Here is a 16,582-nt window from a genome sequence, read left to right as displayed (position 1 = left end):
TTTTGCATCTACTGTTTGATTTGAAAACATCAATTGTCTTGTTAAGTGTCCTAATTCTATTGATTATTAAAATAAATAATTTTTTCTTAAGTTCAAAAGCTTGATCAACAATCTTCTCTACACTTTTCTTTTTCTTATAAAAAGCAGCTCTCTGTTTACCTTTTTTAATATTTTTTAACAAATTTAAAACCACCCTATTGCGAAACATTCGTTTACGAATGTCCCTATATTGACTTTGCCTTTTATTCCTATACATATTATTCTCTCCTGCTCCAGTAGTAACATTTTTGGGGGGCCTCTCCTTCCTTTTCAAATTTGCTCTCTCCTTCTCTTTATCCACATTCTGACCAACATTTTTTTTTAATCTACATATGTTCCGTAAGAAAGACTTAGTTGTCTTACCAGGAGCTTTTTTCCTGTTTTTTGAAGTATTTGTTGTAGAGGAGTACTGTAATTCCATTGCTGTTTTTGATTTTTTCCGCTTGGCATCTTTTCTTCTCCTCTGCCTTGAAGGCATATTTCCTTACTATTGAAATCTTGATTTCAATCTGTGGTAAAGAAAAAAATAACACATTATAGACCACTATTACCAAACAGCAAAGCAATGACAATAAGCAGACGATATAAACACTATAATGCTTATACATATGACCTTATCTCTGTTTTTTAACTGTTATTCAAAAAAAATATTTCGGGCACATGAATTGGTTTTACATTATTGACAAGGATTAGATAGTATCTGCATGATTAAAAAAATATATTATCACATTTCACAATCATGTTACCTGTGTTTCCTCAGATTAGTAAGCAGATTGTGTAGATGAGGTGAGGCCTGTCCAGGGGTGCAAAGGAAGTGAGGCCTGTGTCCATGAGTGCAGTGGAGAGGACTCACCTCCTCTGACCCTTGGACAAGCCTTACCTCATCTGTGTCCTCTGGACAGGCCTCAATGTATTGGGTATAATTGATGGTAACTGGGTGCAGATGAGGTGACGCGTGTCCAGGGGTGTAAATAAGCTGAGGCCTGTCTAAGGATGCAGATGAGTTGAGGTCTATTCAGGGTTGCAGATGAGGTGAGGATTGTCCAGGGGTGCAGAGGAGGTGAGGCCTGTATGGAAGAGTGTAGTGGAAGAGAGGTCTGTCCAGGGGTACAAACAAGGTGAGGCCTGTGTCTAAGAGTGCAGTGGGGGATAGGCTTCATGAAGTCTAGTCCACTGCACTCTTAGACACAGGCCTCACCACCTATGCTCCCCAGAAAAGGCCTCTCTCCCACTACAGTCTTGAACACAGGCCTCACCTCCTCTGTACCTCTGGACATGCCTCACCTCATCTGCACAATCTACTTCCTAATCTGAGGTAACACAGGTGACATAATTGTGAAAGGTTCAAATATATTTATTTAATCATGCAGACACTATTTATTCCTTCTCAAAAATCTAAAAGCCATTGATTTTCCTCAAAATCGTTTTTTAAATAACATTTTAGACACAGAGCGCAGGTCCTATGTACAAACATTCAGTGTCCATGAGTGCAGTGGAGAAGACTGATCTCTTCTGACCCTTGGACAAGCCTTACCTCATCTGTGTCCTCTGGACAGGCCTCAATGTATTGGGTATAATTGATGGTAACTGGGTGCAGATAAGGTGACGCGTGTCCAGTGGTGTAAATAAGCTGAGGCCTGTCTAAGGATGCAGATGAGTTGAGGTCTATTCAGGGTTGCAGATGAGGTGAGGATTGTCCAGGGGTGCAAAGGAGGTGAGGCCTGTATTGAAGAGTGTAGTGGAAGAGAGGTCTGTCCAGGGGTACAAAGTAAGTGAGGCCTGTGTCTAAGAGTGCAGTGGGTGATAGGCTTCATGAAGTCTAGTCCACTACACTCTTAGACACAGGCCTCACCACCTATGCTCCCCTGTGTTGTAACCTAGTTCTGGTTTCCCCCCTGCAACCTTTGGAAGTGGTGCCTACCAGCTCTCCTGCGCGAGGGCATCATCTGTCACCTGATTTGTTCCCCTACATTCCGCCTGTCCTGGTTCCGTTCCCTTGCCCCCAACTGTCATAATGATTCTAACTAACTGACCTACGCACCGCCTTAAGGTGTGGGGCTGATATAATAAATTTCTACTTCTTCTTCTTACCCTGACTCTGACTTTGATTGCAACAGTGGCGACGAGGACCCCAGCCCCTCACCGTGAACCCACTGCCTTCCAGTTTGAATGCGGAAGCAACTTCTTCTAAAGGCTCGGTGCTGCAGCCGGTTCAAGGAACGACTGGCTTAAGATTAACAGGTCAAGGGCTAAGAACAGCTCCGTGATTTCGGCAAGCCGGCTTTTGAGTGAGTCGAGCGTGAAATGAGCCATCGACTTGTGAGTAAGTCGAATGTGAAGGGCTAGAACAGCTCCGTGATTTCGGCATGCCGGCTTTTGAGTGAGTCGAGCGTGAAATGAGCCATCGACTTGTGAGTAAGTCGAATGTGAAATGAACCATTGACGATTAGCAGGGGGATTCGACCAGTGATTATCATTCAAACTCGAGCGTTCTTGTGAAACTGACGGAGTAAGACTCGAGTTAAGTATAACTGGATCCTGCGCAAGTCAATATGGTGAGCCGTGAAGTACAGTGAGGAAACTGATCAACCTCCGTGAATCTCGGCAAGTATTTGAAAAGTGATAGTGATAAGTGAACTTTGGACTTCCCAAAGATTGACAGTGACCGGTGGATACTGATGAAACTTCGAGCGTTTTTGTGGTAACAGTGAAAGAAAAGAAAAACGCAAGACCACTGGAATCTGAGCGAGTCCATGAGGTGAGCCGGGTAGCCGGGTGGAGGTGAAGTGAGCGAAGCAGGAACCCATACTAAAATAACGTATGCAGCCGCATTTAACGAGGTTTAAGCGTGTTAAGTAACAACCTCCCCACTTTCAGCGTAAACCCAGGGCCAAACGAGTTAACGCTCTGAAGAAAACAAAGAATCACCTACTAAAAGAACATTGACATTGAAAGGATTTAACGTGTCAAATTCCTCACTTTGTCGAAGTTAAGTGCAGCGCATAACAAATAAGCTGCGTCCTGAGTGAGAGTGAGGTGCATTTAGAACGGCGCAAACCCTTGATTGTCTAGCAATCTGAAAGAAGAGGGGTGACTTTCCTCAGCGCGAGGCGAAGAGGCTCATTTAAATGTTAAAAGTGAATCGGCATCGGCGAGTGTCATCAGTATATTCTATGGAGTGGTTAGCTTACCTTGAAGCTGCACGTTGGGGAGCTTGAGGGAGGTTGTGGCTGGCAGACCTTGACGGCGCTCGGCTGTCGTAGAGTTTTCCTCAGCACATTGGCGCGAAGGTGAGAACTACGCACTTCACGCAGCAGCGCCACCTGGTTGTCAAAGGCCACAAATGCTTATGCACACGATCATCTCTATGACCAAACGAGCACATAAGCATTTAAAGGATCTTAAGGCATAGAGTTCTCCACAGTGTCAAAGATTAGTGCCACGCATGACTGATTAGCCGTGTCTTAAGTGATATTGAAGTGCAACGTCGTAAACCCTTGATTGTTTAACAGTCCGTAAGCGCGAGGCGAAGAGACCCATCTGCACCATTGAGCGTCAGCCGTCCTTCTGGGTTCTTTCTGTATAATTCAACGCGATGAGTAGCCCACTTTGAAGTCAGGGATCCGAGAACCTTAAAGTGTATGCAGCTGACATACCTCAGCGGCGCTCGGCTATCGTGAGTTTTCCTCAACTCTTTGGGCGCGAAGGGAGAACGACACACCTCTCGCAGCAGCGCCACCTTGCCGTTGAAGGCCGCAACTGCATACACACACATATCCCGAGAAATAACGAAAGCGAGTGGTACTGCACATAAGTGAATAAGACCAGTACCCCTTAGAGGAACTTTCTAGCAACTTGTCAAGGAAAAGCTTTTAAGAAATAAAATGCACGTCATGCGCTAAATGGGCAGATAAGTGGAAACGTAAGGACATAAGTATGCCCAGTTAAGTGACAAAGTCTTAACACACAACCCCATAAAATCCATTAAAAATAAACTCAATGAGCTACGGGAGATGAATCCGAACTGAACTTCAAGAGTGAAGAAGACCAACTGAACAAAGCGCATCATCCACAACATATAGGTAGAAACCACGGCACTGCCAACACATAAAAGGGAAATTATACAAGTCGAATTTGATAGCAGCAGCAACATGGATAAAAACATAATGTGCATCTTACCCCCACCAGGAAAAGAAGTCAAGAAGGTAGCGAACAGTAACGTATTTGAGGAGGTGAAGGATGACTTAAGTGAACTTTACGAACAAAAACTGTTTGCCAACGCACAAAGTGACAAAATTCACCGGGAAAATGGTGATTGCAAAAATGATTTTAACATGAGTGAAACCAAACCTGAGAGTACCATAGACATAAATGGAGTTGGGATTGACGTTATCGCTGATTCAGGTTCGAACTGCACATTGATAAACATGGGTATATGGAAAAGTAAACTGGTTGTGACACAAGGGAATGAATTGAAGGAAACTGAAACGTCCCCGATAACATACACAGGAGAAAACATTAACCTAACGGGGTGTAGAGAAGTAAAATTGAGCTATATGAAGGGAAGCACATGGAGTACGGTTTATATTTCAGAAGAAGGACCCTCGGTACTGGGGTGGGAAGAACAGAAGAAATGTAACATAATGATAGATCCCAACCGTATTGAGCCTTTGAATAGGCAGGCACAAATCAACAACAAACTCAGTACAAGCTCCAAGATGTTGAGTGAGAAGAAGCCATCGTCCACGACCAAAAGTGGATGGACAAAGGCTGCATGGGGTAAGAAATGGAAAAATGAAGCAGCCATTGACAAATTCAAAACAAAACAAAATGCATTCATGAGTTATGATGTAGAGGACAATATTAGCGAAGAAGTTCTGGCAGATAAAAATGAACCGGCCTATGAAGGAACAAGTATGGTGTCTCTGTCCACGGTGCCAGTGGTGCACTTTTGTAAATCAACCTGCCACAAAGACGAGGAAGTGTGGCACTCTACTGCACTGATTAAGTCAAAACCCATCACAAGAAAGAATGATGCTGACGACGGTCACCAAGAAGAAAATGATGGTCAGTGTCTGGTGGTGTCGGAGTACTTTGACTGGTTATATAATGTAGAGCCAAAGAATGAAAGTAAAGTTGCACACAAACACGTACTAGATCCTCACCCCAAAGTTCAGTTAAGGAATAACAAGAAGCTTGTGGAACGCTGGAGAGAATGTAAGTTAAGTGACACAGAGGACACAACCACATCCTCTAGTGGAACTCACGTGATGAAATTGGATGGAGAACAGGTCCTTGCGGATGCAAGTATTGAAGGAATGAGAGTTGTTGGAAAAGAAAGTACAAGTGACACTGGTACAGAGTACTACAAGAGATGTGATGTCAGACCCATCCCAGAGAGTGACAACGTGAGGGATACTTGTTGTATTAGTATGTGTAGGCGCAGACGCAGTACATTATGGTCCTGGAAATATCCCAGGAAAAAGGATTCCAAAGCCGTGGCCACTCACCAGGGTGGAGAAGTCAGTACAAGTTACAGCAGACAGGAGCACAATACTATAAGGGAGTGCCATGGCGGAGAGAACGATGAGGAATCAGAGAAAGGGAACAAGAAGGCACTCAGACCAGTACCTTGCCCACACCATGTGGTAAACATAGGAACTGACTAGATGCATACAGGTCTTGCGGGCCAGCATAAGACCTGCGGACCACAAGACCCAGCGAGCCCTTACGGGAGCTCACCATTCACGTTAGGGATGTAACTGTGTAACTGTGTTTGTGACTATTGTTTACCAGTTCACTTATCACCAAAGCTCTCATTGCTACATGTTGGGCCTACCTGTCAAAACCCTCTAGAGAGGAAGATGTGTTGTAACCTCACACCATCTCCCACCTGCCACTGACTCAGCTGACTGTCAATCACTCAGACCAGTCCCTGGGGGTCACTCCACGCACTCCGACTACCTAACGGAGCTGTACGGTAACTCCCACTCTGTCTCTGAAGCCCGGCTTGGCGGTCACTGCTTCAGCGGTAGGTTTGGCAGAACCTACATGTAATCCCAGCCTGACACACAGAGTGTTCCTCATGCCCTTGTGGCCCAGGGAACATCAGGGAGAGCCGACCATATTCCAAATGTTTTAAAACTGTGTTGTGACTAATGTTTACCAGTTCACTTACCACCAAAGTTCTCATTGCCACACGTTGGGCCTACCTGTCAAAACCCTCTAGAGAGGAAGATGTGTTGTAACCTAGTTCTGGTTTCCCCCCTGCAACCTTTGGAAGTGGTGCCTACCAGCTCTCCTGCGCGAGGGCATCATCTGTCACCTGATTTGTTCCCCTACATTCCGCCTGTCCTGGTTCCGTTCCCTTGCCCCCAACTGTCATAATGATTCTAACTAACTGACCTACGCACCGCCTTAAGGTGTGGGGCTGATATAATAAATTTCTACTTCTTCTTCTTACCCTGACTCTGACTTTGATTGCAACACCCAGGAAAGGCCTCTCTCCCACTACAGTCTTGAACACAGGCCTCACCTCCTCTGTACCTCTGGACATGCCTCACCTCATCTGCACAATCTACTTCCTAATCTGAGGTAACACAGGTGACATCATTGTGAAAGGTTCAAATATATTTATTTAATCATGCGGACACTATTTATTCCTTCTCAAAAATCTAAAAGCCATTGATTTTCCTCAAAATCATTTTTTAAATAACATTTTAGAAACAGAGCGCAGGTCCTATGTACAAGCATTCAATTTCACTACTGAAACCTCACTATTTCACAAAATACAAATCCTCTATCTTGCAAATGTTGATACCAAGCATTTTAAAAAAACATGACACAAACCAACAGCAAAGAAGCTCAATGTGCTTCCTAGTATGAGGTAACACAGGTGACATCATTGTAAAAGGTTCAAATGTATTTCTTTAATCATGCAGACACTATTTATTCCTTCTCAAAAATGTAAAAGCCATTTAATTTCCCCAAAATCGTTTTTCACATCACATTTAAGAAACACAGGACATGTCCTATGTACAAGCATTCACTTTCACTACTGAAACCTCACTATTTCACAAAATACAAATCCTCTATCTTGCAAATGTTGATACCAAGCATTATCAAAAAACATGACACAAACCAACAGCAAAGAAGCTCAATGTGCTTCCTAATCTGAGGTAACACAGGTGACATCATTGTGAAAGGTTCAAATATATTTATTTAATCATGCAGACACTATGGGGTGATAATTTTTCTCTTTCACTTAAACGCATCTCGTTCAAACTTACTGTTTTGTTATGTTTGGTGTCTTTTAGAAGAACTTCTGATGTTAAAGCTTTGGATATCTCTAGTAGAGCTTTCCAACCCGAAGGTGTTTGCTACTACCTCAAGAAAAGAACTAAAACAATGTCTTCCTCTATCTTTTACGCTTTCTTTCCCCAGAATGAAAGACTATGTGTAGTTAAATGTCTGAAAGAATATGAAAGAAAACCAAAAAATGTAAGAATGAATGAACATCAACTTTTGATTTCACATAGATCGCCTCACAAAGGTGTCTCTTCTCAGACTTTGGCAAGATGGGTTAAAGAGGTCATGCATGAAAGTGGTGTAGATACCTCTGTCTTTGGAGCTCACTCTCTTAGAGGTGCTTCGGCTTCTAAGGCCTTTTTTATGGGAGGAAGTCTACAAGATATCCTTAGGGCAGCTGACTGGTCGAATGATAGCATGTTCAGGACTTGTTATTTTAGACCAATTTCGAATCCGATTGATAATGTTATTAATGTACTTTAAACTTGCATAATATGGCCTCCGTGTCGTGCCATAAAATTTAGATTTTTCACAGCCTGGTGGGCAGAAAATCTGGATTTTATTAAAGACACGGAGGCTAATATTATCCCTCCTCTTATTATCCCTCCCATTGTGGATATGATACTTGATATGTTACCTTTTTCTTTCAGAATGAAAATATATTTTTTTCCCTTTGGACGACCTTTGGAAAGCTGTCTTCAAATATATTCCTGTTTTCTTCATGAAGTTTGATCTTTCCTCGCAGTTTATAACAAAGAAGGAAGATGGCTGGTCGCAATGGGACTATGTAGTTGTCTAGAATGTTCTAAGGACACGGAGGCTAATATTATCCCTCCTCTTATTATCCCTCCCATTGTGGATAAAATACTTGATATGTTACCTTTTTCTTTCAGAATGAAAATACATTATTTCCCTTTGGACGACCTTTGGAAAGCTGTCTTCAAATATATTCCTGTTTTCTTCATGAAGTTTGATCTTTCCTCGCAGTTTATAACAAAGAAGGAAGATGGCTGGTCGCTAAGGGACTATGTAGTTCTCTAGAATGTTCATGAGTGTTCTATGTTCTCATTCTCATTGTTGCTACTGGGCTGTAGTAATAAAGGAGATTTGCATAATATTAGCCTCCGTGTCCTTAATAAAATCCAGATTTTCTGCCCACCAGGCTGTGAAAAATCTAAATTTTCCTCAAAATCGTTTTTTAAATAACATTTTAGAAACACAGCACAGGTCCTATGTACAAGCATTCAATTTCATTACTGAAACCTCACTATTTCACAAAATACAAATCCTCTATCTTACAAATGTTGATACCAAGCATTATCAAAAAACATGACACAAACCAACAGCAAAGAAACTCAATGTGCTTCCTACTCTGAGTTAACACAGGTAACATCATTGTGAAAGGGTCAAATTTATTTCTTTAAGCATGCAGACACTATTTATTCCTTCTCAAAAATGTAAAAGCCATTCATTTCCCCCAAAATCGTTTTTCACATCACATTTAAGAAACACTGCACAGGTCCTATGTACAAGCATTCCATGTCACTACTGAAACTTCACAATTTTACAAAATACAATTCCTCTATGCACTAAAAACTTTTTACCAAGCATTTTCAAAAAACATGACACAAAGCAACATTAAAAAAACCACAATGTGCTTCCAAGTCTTCTCCATAGAGTATACAAGTCTCTATCTATATTAAATTAATCATTACTCACCTTTACAAATGCTTTGGGAGATTGAGAACAGTGTCACACACACACACCAATATTTCTTTAGCAGAGCAAAAGGTATGCACTCCAAGCACTGCAACCATCAATGGCACAGAGAACCTCTAATTCTACACACATATTCCTCATGGTAACCAATCAAAACTCTTCCCTCTCTATTTTCAAACCAACACCCTTCCCCCCTCAGCCCTTTCTACCTGTTACCATAGCAACTCCCTCCTCACTGAGCTCTCAGGTTTAAACGTTTATTCTACAATGTTGCAATTGAACTTAGCAAGGATGTTTGACCTCTCAAAACACCAGATTATCCAGTGCAATGGTTCTTTAAATGACTTTTTCTTAACCATTCAAATTGCTTCTTTCACAAAACAGAACCATGCACCCTAACTTTCAGTTTTCAACTATCTGAATCCACCAATCATTGCTTCTGATTCAAGAGCACTGAAACTCCACAGTTTTTTTTGCAAACTCCTACTGTTCCAACTGCCATTTCATTCCCACACTTCATCTGACTGCACCAGAACCTCCTCTTACCATGTATTCTGTCTGGATTATTGGACATAGCTACATCCACTGGGCTCAAAGGTATGCAGCTACCAGGAATTTTCACAACCTTGATTTACCAAATGTGAACATCAAATGGATTGGCCAGAGAGGATTGAGATGTCATCAATTGATACCATTGGTGAAAACCTTTTTGCATCTGCCACACCCTCACCTCATAATTCTGCACTGTGGTGGAAATGACTTAGGCACTTTGACTGGGGTAGGTCTGGAAATGCTTTTAAAGGACACCTTTGAGCAATTGATGGCACTTTTTTCTCAAACTGCCTTGGTATTTTCCAATATATGCCAAAGACAGAAATGGAAGTGGTCCAACCAATTTTGTCCACAATTTGAGAAAGCACGGAAACATGTGAATAAATCTGTTTCGGCTTACATGAGAGACTATGGAATGGGTTCAATATACAACAATAACTTGCGTTACAACATGCAAGATATCTACAGAGGAGATGGTGTGCACTTCTCAGATGAGGGGAATAGAATATTCCTCCTAAATTTAAGACTGTGCATTGGAACCTACTTGTAGGTACTGATCCAGCGGGCTACAGAAAATATATCATAAACTACGCTACCCAACTTCATAACCTATAAACGAAATTCTATACTAAACATGGACCCATTTATGAACCTGATATATTTTGGGCCTACTGAATCAGGTGGTCAGAATAAATCTATATACACATTATCTACACACTATATACATATTTATACATTTGCAGAAATAATATTGTCATTAGAATAAAACCCAACCATTTAATGACCACCATAGGCGACGTGATCTAGCTAATGGTAACCTATACTTCTAAATAACCAAGACCAGCTTGTTTGTCAAAAGTAAGATTTTATTTTCTAAATTATGGTATATATGTTGTAAGTTTTATAATTGAATTTTATTAGCAATAAAGCAAGCATGATGGTAAGAAATAAGAAAATTACAATTTAAGCAATTGAATCAATTTAAAGAAATTATATAAAGTTTAGCATTTCTAAAACCTATTTCCCTAACTGAGCTAAATAGACAGAAATTAAAGTAAAGATCTTTGAGGATTCTTACGTGCTCCACGCAAAGTCCAGCAGCACATCACCCTCATCGGAAAGTCAGAAAGCAGCAGCCAGCCCAACCCTAAGGGCATGACTTTTTATACCTTTCTACGCTAACTAAACTAGCAAAGGAAAGTTTTCAGAATTACTCGACGTCCCATTGGCTGAGAGTGACAAGTGACATGTCACCCGATTCTTAAAAAGTTCCACAAAATCATGTCTTACAAAGACCATTGTCTCTTCCACGTGAAGCCAGAGGCTTCCTGCGATTGCAACTTTGTTTTAAGTCATCCTCGCAGCTTCCATAGTCTTACAGTGCAACTTCCACGGATGCCAAGTTAAGGACTGACAAAAAGTTCACTTTCGACCTTGGCCATGTCCGACAGAATGATGTCAGCTCATCAGTTTTTGCTTTGTGAATGCAGCTTCAATAAACGTTTTAATTCAGAATGGGCGTCTCGTGACTTTCTGCAGAAATATGGATTAGCTCTTTTTCTGCGGCTCAAATAGCTAGGCCTCAAAAGCAGGCAACTTATGATTTCTAGTATAAAACAAACACAAGAAAAGTATTAATGTAAGAAGTAAAGTATATTCTGTATCCACCCCATGGTTTACTAATCAATTAACCCACCCGATTAATCAAAATGTTACCTAGCCATTGCAAACAAATAAAGCAGCGTTTATATTTACCAGTCTCCGTTTTCAATGAGACCCATATGCACCTAGAATAGTAGAAATGACATCACACAGACAAGAAAAAGCAAAACAAGCACATGCTTATTTTAAGTATGCAGCAGTTAGTAATGACAAAAACGAAAACAATAAATTATTTTATTATTTTGCACGAACAAAAAGATGCAACAAATATGCACGTTTATGAGCACACATGTTAGTCCCCCCACGTGTAAAGTTTAATCTAGGTTGTATTAGCACGACATATCACAAATCATTAATAATTTTATTCATGCTATGGAAATGTGACTTTGCGAGTTTAAACAAAATTTTGTTTTCTATCTCGCTCCATCAACTCCCTCATCTGGTGATTAACAAATCACCACACCAGCACTCAAAATTTTGGTAAATTAAATTTTTAAGAAATCGATTCAAATTCATTTGTATTAGTAAACCTAAAAGTCTGTTTCAGCATAATCTTTACAATTAACATGACGCTCTCTATGTAACTCCTGCAACTCAATCTCCCTTTCCTCTTCTTTTCTGAGTTTATAGATTCTTTTCTTTTCTCTCAAATGCTTCTTTCTCTTATGCAACAAACAACCTACTTTAGTCAAAATAAAAATGAATACTATTATAATCAAAGGTGCCAGAATCTTGCCAAGAATTGAACTTCCGATATTATGAAACCAGTTTTTAATTGCTTGAAACCTATTTGAAAGTTTCCCAGTAAAATCTTCTTCTTCTAAAGGAATTATTTCAGAATGCATTTGTGTAATATTCTTAATATACATTTCAATATTTTTACTTTCATCCGGTATATATGTACAGCAATGTTGGACATGTAAAATGCCACAGACTCCTCCCTCTTTTGCTAGGAGTATGTCTAAAGCAAGACGGTCTTGAATTACCATGGATCTAATTGCAATAACTTCAACATTCACTAATTGAAACCCATCAGCAGTGTCAGTTGATAATCTATCAACTATAGTGGACAATTTTCTGATTCTCCCTGCATTTAGGGTTATACCAACAAAAGGTATTACAGCTTGGAAAATATCTCCCAGAACTTCAGTAAAAGTTTCTCTTTTAGCTCTATTTACATAATTATGAATTTTAAATAATCCTTCTGAATCTCTGTCAACATGAAACACTTTAGGAAAAACAATTCCCACATAACAAGTTCCATACCAATGGTCTGGAAGGTTGTAGTAGGCTTTGTCACCACAAACAAAATAAATTCCAGGAAAGATAGGATCTTTTCCACCTTTAAATCCCCAACCTCCCATAATCTGATAAGTATCTTCACAGTTACTTGCACCTACAAAATAATTATCAAAAAGTGTGTTATCTCTTCTAATGCAAAGCTTTCCACTAACAGGTTTGTCTATGTGAATTGCAATATTTTCAAGCATTTTGCCATTTAGTTTCTCATCCTCTTTTTGCCAGAAGGATGACTTAGTTTGCTTGACTAATTCATTTCTCTTATAAATTGCTCTTCTCTCTTCAACCATATTCAGAAATTTCTTTCCTTCAGCACTTAATTTACATGTTAGATTATTCTTGTAAGCATACTCATAAGTGAGTTCGTTAGTAACAAGGAAATATTCTCTCAATTGTTTAGCTTTCTTATGCTTATTTAAAGCATTATCAATCTTGACATTAGCAAAAATTTCATCATAATTTGAATAGTAATATTCTAAACGACCAGTTTGATAAAATAAACTAGTTAATACACTACATGTAACAGCATAAGTGAGAGGAAGCATATTATATGTTACTCCCTCAGAAACAGAAGCGGGTAACTTAACGCATACATAACAATCCTTTGCATCCATTACTTTTACATATTCACTCAAAAGCTTTATGAATGTATTGCTTGAAAAATCACCTATTGATTTATCTTGATGAATGTTAGGCTGATGATCAATTACTTTTGCAGATGCACTATGTTTAGTTTGGCTAACCAGAGCTTTGCTTGTTAAGTTAACTTTGTGTAATTCTCTACTCATTTCTAAAGGTATAATCACAGCTAGTACCAACCAGAGCAGAACTAAAATGAGCAGACACACCAGAGTCATCTTACAGCATCTTTTAAAAACAGAGCATTTTGAAGTGCTCTCCTTAATGTAAGGCATTTTTAGGTTAGTTTTAGCCTCAAAAATTAAAAATTAAAAATAAATTTTAAAATTTATATACACCCCCCTTTTAAAATATATTTTTCTTTTATAACCCTAAACAAGATTTCTTCGACCTTATGTCATACATAAGTTTTCTTCTACTAGACAGTTTTTCTTCGACCTTGTGTCAACTAACAGGATTTCTTCAGCCTTATGCCAATTTAATAATTTTGTACTTCAATCATTGTCACTAATTTCTTGGATTTCGTTTTCTTCTTCACTACTATCATATATGTCAATAACAGGTGGAATCACTAAGTAAGTCCACTCAGGAGACTTGTATTTCTGGTTTGGTCTAATTATTCTCTTCCCTTTTCTCGATATCACTTCTATTTTCCTTCCAACTCCAACCTCTTTTCCAGGACTCTTTTGACTACTGATTTCTTCAACTTGTTCTATTGGCTTTTTAATCAATCTTACTCTCAATCTTCCACCAGGCCAGTAGTCTGCTTTTCTCACGTACTTTTTCTTTGGTTCAGAATTATTTGATTCTGACTTCCAAGTCCTTTTCTTTCTGTTTTCACTTCCACCTTCCACGTCACTTTCTTCAGTTTCGTAGTCTGAAATTTCTATTGACTCAGGAACTTCTCTATATGGCAATTTCACTCCTTCAGGAACTTCACTTTGTCTTCCATCACTGGTACTCGGTAATTCGTTCTCCTCCTCTTCCTCAATTACCTCTAGCTTCCCAGATTTCGGAATTTTGTTCCTTACTTCAGAGCTTGTTCTCTGCCTTTCGATACTCTCCTGGTCTGAAACTTCTTTTGGTTCAGCTTCTTTGTCTTCAATATAGACAACCGAATCCTCAGTTATCTTTCCTTTTAGCAGATTCTCTTCACCTTCAGAATCTATTTCAATTATTTCTAAGTCTTTTCTTGTCAGATTTCCATTTACTGGCACAGTTTCCAGATGTCGACTTTCTTGTCGATCTTCAGAATCTGGAATTACTTCACCTTCTGTTCTGTCTTCTGCTTCAGAATCAGAGTCATCTGTGGTATCACTTTCAACATCAGAATTCTCAGGAGTTGGTATTGGAATAGTATGACTTGGATGAATCCAGCGCTTCAATCCTCTGCACTTTACAGCATTAGTAGTGATCAATATTACCTGCCTAGGTTTCTGCCATCTAGGAGATAGACAATTCCTCCTCCGATGTACTTTCGTTCTGACCCAGTCTCCAGGTCTCAGATCATGTGTCAAAACTTTGTCATTTGATTGTGCTTCAGTTCCCACCTGATTAGACACAGAAGTTACCATATCAGATAACCTTTTACAGTAATCCAAAATTGCACTGTCATTTATGCTCAACAGTTTACCTACAGGTACAAAAGCTTGCCTCATAACTCTTCCCATCAAAATTTCATGAGGACTCAAACCTGTCTTTTTATCTGGTGTACTTCTTATTGACATCAAAACAAGTGGAAGAGCATCAGTCCACTTCACTCCTGTCTCTAGACACATTTTTCCAATTCTGTTTTTGATTGTTCCATTTATTTGTTCAACTACACCTGATGCCTCTGGTCTGTATGCACAGTGTATTTTCTGCTCAATGCTCATAGCTTCGCAAATTAACTTCAACAGTTTGTTATCAAAATGACTTCCTCCATCACTCTCAATAGTAACTGGAAAACCGTACCTTGGGATGATTTCTCTGAGCATTAGTTTTGCTACTGTAATTGAATCACAATGTCGTGTAGGAAAAGCCTCTACCCACCTTGAGAATAAGCATACAATTACAAGTACATATTTCAAACAGTTGTGTAATGGCATTTCAATGAAATCTATTTGTAACCTGGTAAAGGGACCACCCTCTCGACCAATTATTCCTGTCCCCACCACTGATTTTCTGTTTGGATTCATTTGTTGGCATGACAAACACCTTTGACAAAAAGATTCTGCAATGGTTCTAAATTTGGTATTGAACCATGTTTCTTTAAACAGTCTGACCATAGAATCTCTTCCTAAATGTGCAGGACCATGATATAATCTGGCCATGTCAGAAATCATACAATTTGGTAAAACTACTCTGCCATCTTTGTAAACCCACACTCCATCTTCATCACGTTGTCTACAATCTGATCTTAACCACTGGTCTTTTTCTTCATCATCTGCTTCGTTTTGTAAATCTCTAATCTCATTCCATGTTTCTACAACAGTTGTTAGCATTAACAGGGTGACAGCTGCGCTTAACAAGCAATAAAATACATACATACATACATACATACATACATACATTAATTAATTTGAATCAGTTTCTGTACTTCTATTCCGATTGTAAGAATAATTTTTCCTTGCGCAGTACTTTGCTGTTTCATCTGCGAAGGCATTTCCTTTGGAAATATAATCAGTCCCTCTAGTGTGTGCTGCACACTTGACTATGGCAATTTCTTTTGGCAATTGTATTGCTTCAATTAATCTTCTAATGAAAACTGCATTTTTAATAGGTGATCCTGTTGATGTCATGTATCCTCTCTGTGACCAGAGTTGTCCATAATCATGCACAACTCCGTACCCATACTGACTATCAGTAATGATGGTAACTCTTATATCTTTTGATATTTCACATGCACGAATTAAAGCAATCAATTCAGCCACTTGTGCTGAACGAACTCCTTCAAGACATGATGCTTCTTCAACATCTTCGACTGTACAAACTGAGTATGAAGCTTTCAAGACACCACCTTCGGATCTTAAGCATGAGCCATCTACAAAGTAGACAAAATCCGATTCAGGCAAAGGTCTGTCTTTGATGTCTTTTCTGGGTTTAGTACAGAACTCCATGACATCTAAACATTCATGTTCTGTCTCAATGTCATTAACAATTTCAGAATCAGGCAGTAATGTAGAAGGATTCAGATTCAAACATCTTGAAATCGAAACATTATCTGCTCCTAGTATGATTTTCTCATACTTTGTCAATCTGCTACTTGTTAAATGTTGAGTCTTACCTCTTGTCAGTAATATTTCAACTGAATGAGGCACAAAAACTTTCACAGGAAATCCCATAATGATTCCTTCACTTTGTTCAAGACTGATACTTGTAGCTG

Source organism: Lissotriton helveticus, chromosome 4_1 (assembly GCF_964261635.1).
Source record: "Lissotriton helveticus chromosome 4_1, aLisHel1.1, whole genome shotgun sequence".
Lineage (NCBI taxonomy): Eukaryota > Metazoa > Chordata > Amphibia > Caudata > Salamandridae > Lissotriton > Lissotriton helveticus.
This window is presented reverse-complemented; position numbering follows the sequence as displayed.